We start from the raw sequence: 7453 nt of genomic DNA on the forward strand, positions 1-7453 counted from the left end.
ATTATGACCAGAGCCAAAATCAAGAGTGGACACTCAACTCCCTGAGCCACCCAGGAACCTCTATTTTTTTTTTAACTGAAGCATAGCAGTACGTATAGAAAAATAGATAAAGCAAAAATATGATTACATCAGCAGATTGTTACAGGTGAACACTGCAACCACTGCACAAGACAAAGAATATTGGCAACAATCCAGGAGCTCCATTGGGCCTGTTTCCAATTACCACTCCCTTCCTCTTTTCCAAAGGCAACCTCAGTTTTGACTCCTATTGCTTTAATGTACCTATGCCTACTACATTTTATATACGTGGAGTAATACAGAACATATATTTTGAGCCTGACTTTTTTCTCTGCATATTATGTTTGTTGAGTCCATCCATATTTCTTATTGTAATTGTATTCTTTTCATTGCTGTATGATATTCTAAAATATGAACATGCTACAAGGTATCTGACAGTTCTACAACTGATGACATTTGGGTTGTTTTCAGAGGAGGGCAATTAATTACGAATAATGCTTCTGGGAGCAGTCTTGTACATGACTCTCAGAATACATGTATGTGCACTTTTGTGGTATACATTCAAGAGTGGAATTATTGAGTGTAAGGCCAGCACACACTGTTCTTTGCATGCTGCCAAACAAGTTTCAAGTAATGGTATCATTTGCACGCCTGTCAGTGAAATATAAGAGTTCTGGTTGCTCCACATCCTTGTCAATATCTGCATTACCAGTCATTTAAATTCTAGCCATCCTGGTGGGCATGTAAAGGCATCTCACTGTGGTTTTAATTTGCATTTCCCCGTGACTAATGCAGACCTTTCCATGCTCTGCAATTTTAAAGCATTTCTGCATATCTGTTTCATTGCAGATCACTGCTCAGCCACATTTTGATTCATAATCAACAACCTTTTTTAAATTGAAATATATTTGACATATAACGTCATGCAAATTATGACGTACACCATGTTGATTTGATGTATTTACATATTGTAATATGATGACCATTGTAGCTATAATAGCACCTCCATCATGTCACATACTTACCATTTCTTGTTTGTGATTAGAATAATTACAATCTAGACTCTTAGCAAGTTTGATGATTATAATACAACATTGTTGTCTATATTCACTATACAGTGCATCAGATCTCCAGGACCTACTTGTCTACCAGTTGCAAGATCAATAATCAGTTATTAACTCCCTACTGTAAACCAAAGACTGCATGTGTTAGTTACCTACATGTACATGGCCTGAAGGTAGCAGTGAGAAATTCTGGACTAGGTAATTTCTGGTCAGTCCTGCTGTTCAGCTCCAGTGTATTATCACTAACATTATTGAGATAACACTTTCTGGGAGAAGGATGTGCCAAGAGAGGCTAGGGCAGAGGGGTGGGAAAGAGGTTAAGTACAAAGAGTGAAAAACAGCTGAGCTTTCAAATTTTATAGCTTAAAATAGGTGATGGCAGTTTCTCCAACTAATTTAACCATCAGCCATAAAATATGATGATGATTAATGCTGGTACAGATAATATTAGTTCTTATAAGCAAGGAAATAGTGAACTTTGACAGGTGTTTGGTCACTGTGAAATAAAAATCTCTCAGAAAGTTCTTTCTTAGAATGACCCATAGACACAACAGGTTCTCTGAAAAATGTATGTGAACCTCCAGTAACATGATGTTTCTTAGATGGCCAAAGAAGAGTTTACTTGACCTCCAACTCTACCTGGCAGAGGTTTGTTTTTCCATTGCTGGCAACAGGAGTCAATGAGAAGCTATTTTTGCTTTATAAAGAGGCTTTAGGGGCGCCTCGGTGGCTCAGTCAGTTGAGCGACCGACTTCGGCTCAGGTCATGATCTCACAGCTCATGAGTTCAAGTACTGCATCGGACTTGTGCTGACAGCTCGGAGCCTGGAGCCTGCTTCAGATACTGTGTCTCCCTCTCTCTGCCCCTAACCCACTCGCATTCTGTCTCTGTCTCTCTCAAAAATAAGTAAACATTAAAGAGTCTGCAAATTACCATTCGCTGCATCTCAACCAAGAGGTGGTGGCTAGATGATCTTCCCTCTGCTGCCTCTGTCACAGGTTGCCTGGAGTCTCAGATACCCCTTCATGGGCTCTATCTAAATGTAGAGAATCTGTAAATGGAGAGGAAGTAGCCAGGAATGAGAAAGTGGGGAGAGTATTTGGGAAGGGTAACACATTAACACACTAAGTAACAACTTTGGACAGTTAGACACAGGTTTTTTTTGTTGTTGTTTTTTTTTTTTTTTTAGCAGATCTCCTGTTGAAATCTCCTGAGAGAGAAACCCTAAAGGACAGATGGGCTTTGACTGAGCAAAGGGCCAAGGACAGTCTGAAAGGCTGGGCCACGTTCAAGGAAGTCATACTCAACGTGTGTGGGGGAGGGGAGAAGACCAGCTCCTGGGTAAGCCAGGAACTAGCTCTCCATGACAGGGAAGAAAGGAACCTTGGAAGGAATGGATATCAGAAGACTTAAGGCAAAGATCAACCATTTCCCAATTTTCTCTAAGGCAGACCCTAAAATACAGAAACTTAAAGTGCCTTGCATTCCTTGGGAGGACAAAGCCGCCACCTAACCTAATAATAGATGCAGCATTTTGACCACATTAATTAACCGTCCAGATTGTCACACAACACACCTGTGGTGCATTTGAAAGGATCCAGTTGACCTCTCCTGGTGAGCCAGTTTTTGCTTATCCCTCCAGCTTGTCCAAAGAGATGTAGCTGCGCATTAACAAAAGCACATTTTCATTTCTGTGCATTGTGCACCTTATTCAGATGAATAGCCTGGTGTTTGCGGCATATGTCTGCCTGGAGAAGAAAGCTTCATCTCTATTTTTCCTTCCCTAAAAGACACAAGAGATCTGAGAACTGAAATTTGAGGCAGAAGTAAAATAATGAGTAGACACGGAGGGTCTGAAATATGAGAGTGGGAGAGTGGAAAAGACCCCTTGCAAAGCTAGAAGTCAGGACTGGGCTGAAACCTTACATTAATCTCATAAGATGTGTGACTTTGACTAAGCTTTGTGGATCTCAGTTTTCTCATCTATAAAATGAGGGGGTTGGACTCTGATCCAAAAGTAAAATTTCCTCTTTATTGACATATTGCGGTCTGGCTCAAAGTTTTTACCCAGAGGTTACAAGTGTGGTAAAAGAGGCCTGTTATTCTCCATTTCCTCCCCAGAGTCTTTCTTTCCATGGTGTCTGAGTGGTCTCACTATTCACACCACATCTCCTGGACTCTCTTGTTCTCTGGTTCTATTTCTTCCTGGGTTTGGACAGTGGAAGATACCTGCAGGAGAACTGAGGGCTGAAAGAGAGAAAGAACAGACTGAGAGAGAGAGAGAGAGAGAGAGAGAGAGAGAGAGAGAGAGATTTCCTGCCTCCTTTTTGTTTTGGTTCCTACATTTACCAGTCCAGCTTCTATGGGGTGGTCCCTCCTAGAACTGGTAACACCTTTGTTTTCCTTGCCCCCTCAGGCCAACTAATGGTTATAGCTTCCCACTGTTGCTAATTCCTGGGTATTTCAACATCCTTGCTAGCTCCCTTAACCATTCCCTCATCTCTGTAAATAGTCCCTTTACTAAAACCTCTTCCAATAAACAATTTTGAATGGGGAATTCAGTTTCCTACCAGGATCCTTGCTCATGCAAAACCTTTCTCTTTGAAAAGGAAGCTATGGATTATAGAATTCCACAAGTCCCCCTCTCCCAGACTTGATGCTAACTATTACTCTTTTTCTGATTTCCAGAGATCTGATGGATGTATTTACTTGGAAGAGGGACAGGTGTCCAGAGTTAATAGGTTTCCTTTTGGGTTTTTTTTTTTTTTTTTAATTACCGACACTATTGTTTCCCAACTGGGCTTCATTAGTGCAGCAACTCACAACAATATGCAGCTATACACTTCACACAGCAGAAATCCAGGTTTTGAAATGATTAAGTTATTTCGCTAACATGAATGCCAAATTAAACGATCCAAGTTCCAAAGACCATTTCTTCCCTCTCCACACCTCCTCTGACAAGAATTATCGGACTTGGCTTTGAAACATGTCAAGATAAAGCAGGCAGTTTCCAAGTTTTCCCTTTCATTTTGCATCCAGGATAAACACGATTCATGACTGTAATTTTTATACATTTTGGTTTCAGTCGGGAGTTGGCAGTTTTTCAGAAGAACCATGCCAAGTTTCACTTATTTACTGAAATATACATTTTTCCCTTCCTGGTTGTAACCTTCCTCCCTATGTCTTCTTCTTCCCTCCTCCCCTTGTCGCTGTGGATCAAGGCCACTATATCATCCAGGAAGGAAAGAATCTGAGAAGTGAAATGTCTGTTACAGATATTTCAAATTTAACCAGACATGTCTGTGGGTTCTGGAAACCAGATGTGTTGAAGGTGTAGAAGATTGGCAGGGGGTGGGAAGTTTGCAGTTGTGAGGCTTTTCAGCGCTAGAGAGCTTTGATATGGAGGGAGGAATGAAAAAAAACTTTTGAAACCAAAAATTGTTTGGACCTGCCTTTCCTGAAGTATGTGCCACGGAACCCTAACACTATATGTCCTGTGAGGGTAAAGGTGGGAGGGGGTTACGGTCAAATAAGTTTGGGACATCATGCAAATAATGCAGCACCTTTTGGGGCACCTGGGTGGCTCAGTCAGATAAGTGTCAGACTTTGGCTCAGGTCATGATCTCGCGGTTTGTGGGTTCGAGACCCGCGTCTGACGCTGTGTTGACAGCTCAGAGCCTGGAGCCTGCTTCTGATTCTGTGTCTCCCTCTCTCTCTCTGCCCCTCCCCCACTCATGCTCTGTCTCTCTCTGTCTCTCAAAAAATAAAAAAATTTAAAAAAAAAGATTAAAACAATGTGGCACCTTCTTAGAAAGCCCCAAAATATATTAAAGGCACAGAGAATGCCTGTAGTCAAGAATTGTGTTTCATGATTGAATCCCCTATTTCCCCTCAAAATTTTTAGTCATGGAGACTTCTAAAGTAATACCTATTTATAATTCTCTTGTGGAAATATCAAGGCACAAACTTTGAGAAACACAGTATATCACAGTGGAAGTAGAAACTCAGTGAATAAAAAGGAAAGAATATGATTTCTATCATCTCCATCTCCTACCTCCTGAGCAATGCGGCTCTTGCCCTGGGATCCAAAATCAGACTTCTGCTTTTTTCCATCCTGATGAACATTCTAGCTGAAAATGGTCTGTAGTACCAGAGTAGCAAATGTTAGGTGTTCTGCAAAAGTTTGTTGAATGAATTAATGATTGAATGAAATGAGAAAATCCCTGTAGAGCACTTAGCACAACGTGTAACATGGAGTAAGTAGCAATAAATACTATTATTACTACTCATCATGATCTTTGGTTTAGAGGAAACAGAAAAACTCAAAACTTGTTGGCCACTTTCAAAATAACTTCAAGACTTAGGCTCTGTGCTCAGCTAACATATATTGTCTGAAAGAGAACCAGCTGATTATGCTACAATAAAATAACCTTCCACACAGCAAAGACTTACATGGAAATGTATCAAAATCACAGACAAAAATGTTGTTTGCTTATAGTCACACACAACAAATGGCATGTTTTTACAAGGAAAAAATAAGCTGGGTAAAAAAAAAAATCTGTTCTGTGATCCTTTTTAAAAGGAAGAGCTAATATGTTATTGAGAGTTTCGCTTTACATTTTATAATATGCTTATCATAGTTGTGGTTACAGTAAAAAAATAAAACATGAAGAGGTGAAGTGATTTATGTCACTTCTGCTCCTTTCTGAAACAGAATGGAAACTATAACAAACTGCAATTATTAAGGTATGTGGATCAACTTCCTTAGGAGGAATTTATCTTGTCTAAAAATTTCAAGTGTTTCCTAATTTAGTAATGTACTGGAATATGTTTCTTACTGAACACTACTAACTAATCACATCAAATCTTTTGAAAGAAAATTGGTTTTCCTGTCCATGGTATATCACGAAAGCATTAAGAATAGGGCTGTGCTTTTTTTTTTTTTTTTTGAGCATTTTCTGTGATTTAAAACACAGAAATAGATTTTATTTATGTATTTATGATCTCATTAATGAAAGTTAATGTGGTCAGTTATTTGGAAAAGGAAATGCTGGAATCAAATAAAAATGTTACTTCAAATACATTTACTTTCATTTTGTTGAGTTTTAGGAATGTATCTGACATTAAGTACCGGTATCTGGCCAAAGTAACAAGCTCTGATCTGGTGTAGCTTAAACAAGGAAAATCTGTACAACTTCACATACCAGGAGGTACAGAGGAAGATAAAGCCCCTGGTTTGGCTGATTCAGGTGCTCAGTGTGATCAAAAGCTTGGGCTCTCTCCCTCTCTCTGTTTGTTCTGCCATCTACATACTGCCTTTTTGCTGAGGCTGGCTCTGTCCTCATGGTAGTAAGATGGCTGCCAGCAACTGATAATTGTTCATTATTCATCTGCAACAGAAGAAAGTAAATCCCCAACCAAGGAGTATGAATCATTGTTTTTAGTCAGATTGGACCAACTCACTACACTTGCCCAGCCCCAGAACAGAGGAATGACATTGATTGTCCTCAACCAGTGATTCTTAAACTAGTCCCCAGATCAACAGTTGACACTTCTGAGAATGTGGAACTCTGTAGAAATGCAAATTCTTATACTTCACTCCAGCTTTACTGAATCAGAAATGCTGGAGATGGGGTCCAGTGATGAGTTTTAACAAGCCTTCCATGTACTATACATCTTCCATGCAGTCCATGCCCACTGCCTTAAACTCTATAGAATTCTCCCCTAGAGATGAGAAAGGGGTGGACACCTGAACCAATTTGGGGTTGTGTTAGGAAGGAGGAAGAGGAAGATAGGTCTTTTCAGATACTAATAGTATCCGTATCTGGGGTGTTTTAAGAAAAGATTTCAGGGGCGCCTGGGTGGCGCAGTCGGTTAAGCGTCCGACTTCAGCCAGGTCACGATCTCGCGGTCCGTGAGTTCGAGCCCCGCGTCAGGCTCTGGGCTGATGGCTCGGAGCCTGGAGCCTGTTTCCGATTCTGTGTCTCCCTCTCTCTCTGCCCCTCCCCCGTTCATGCTCTGTCTCTCTCTGTCCCAAAAATAAATAAACGTTGAAAAAAAAATTAAAAAAAAAAAAAAAGAAAAGATTTCAAGTAGTTTCTCATATTTCAAACATTCCGTTCCCTCAGGTTTGAGAATGTGGTCATCATTAAGATAACTCAGACACTTTCTTAAAATCCTCTTGTGAATGTGCTACATCTTGGAAAGACAACAAGGATAAACAGGACTCCAAAGAGTGGAGTCCCAATACTAGTTTTGCCTCTGATGAACTTTATGTCCTTGAGAAATTCACTGAGACTCAGAACCCCAGCTTTTATTTCTTTAAAGGTATAGGAATGGGGGTCTTTAAATTTCTGAAAGTGAAAACAATT

This window comes from Lynx rufus, unplaced genomic scaffold, assembly GCF_022079265.1.
Source record: "Lynx rufus isolate CCGP_SWC_20201006 ecotype Redwood Valley unplaced genomic scaffold, mLynRuf1.p SCAF_4, whole genome shotgun sequence".
Classification (NCBI taxonomy): domain Eukaryota; kingdom Metazoa; phylum Chordata; class Mammalia; order Carnivora; family Felidae; genus Lynx; species Lynx rufus.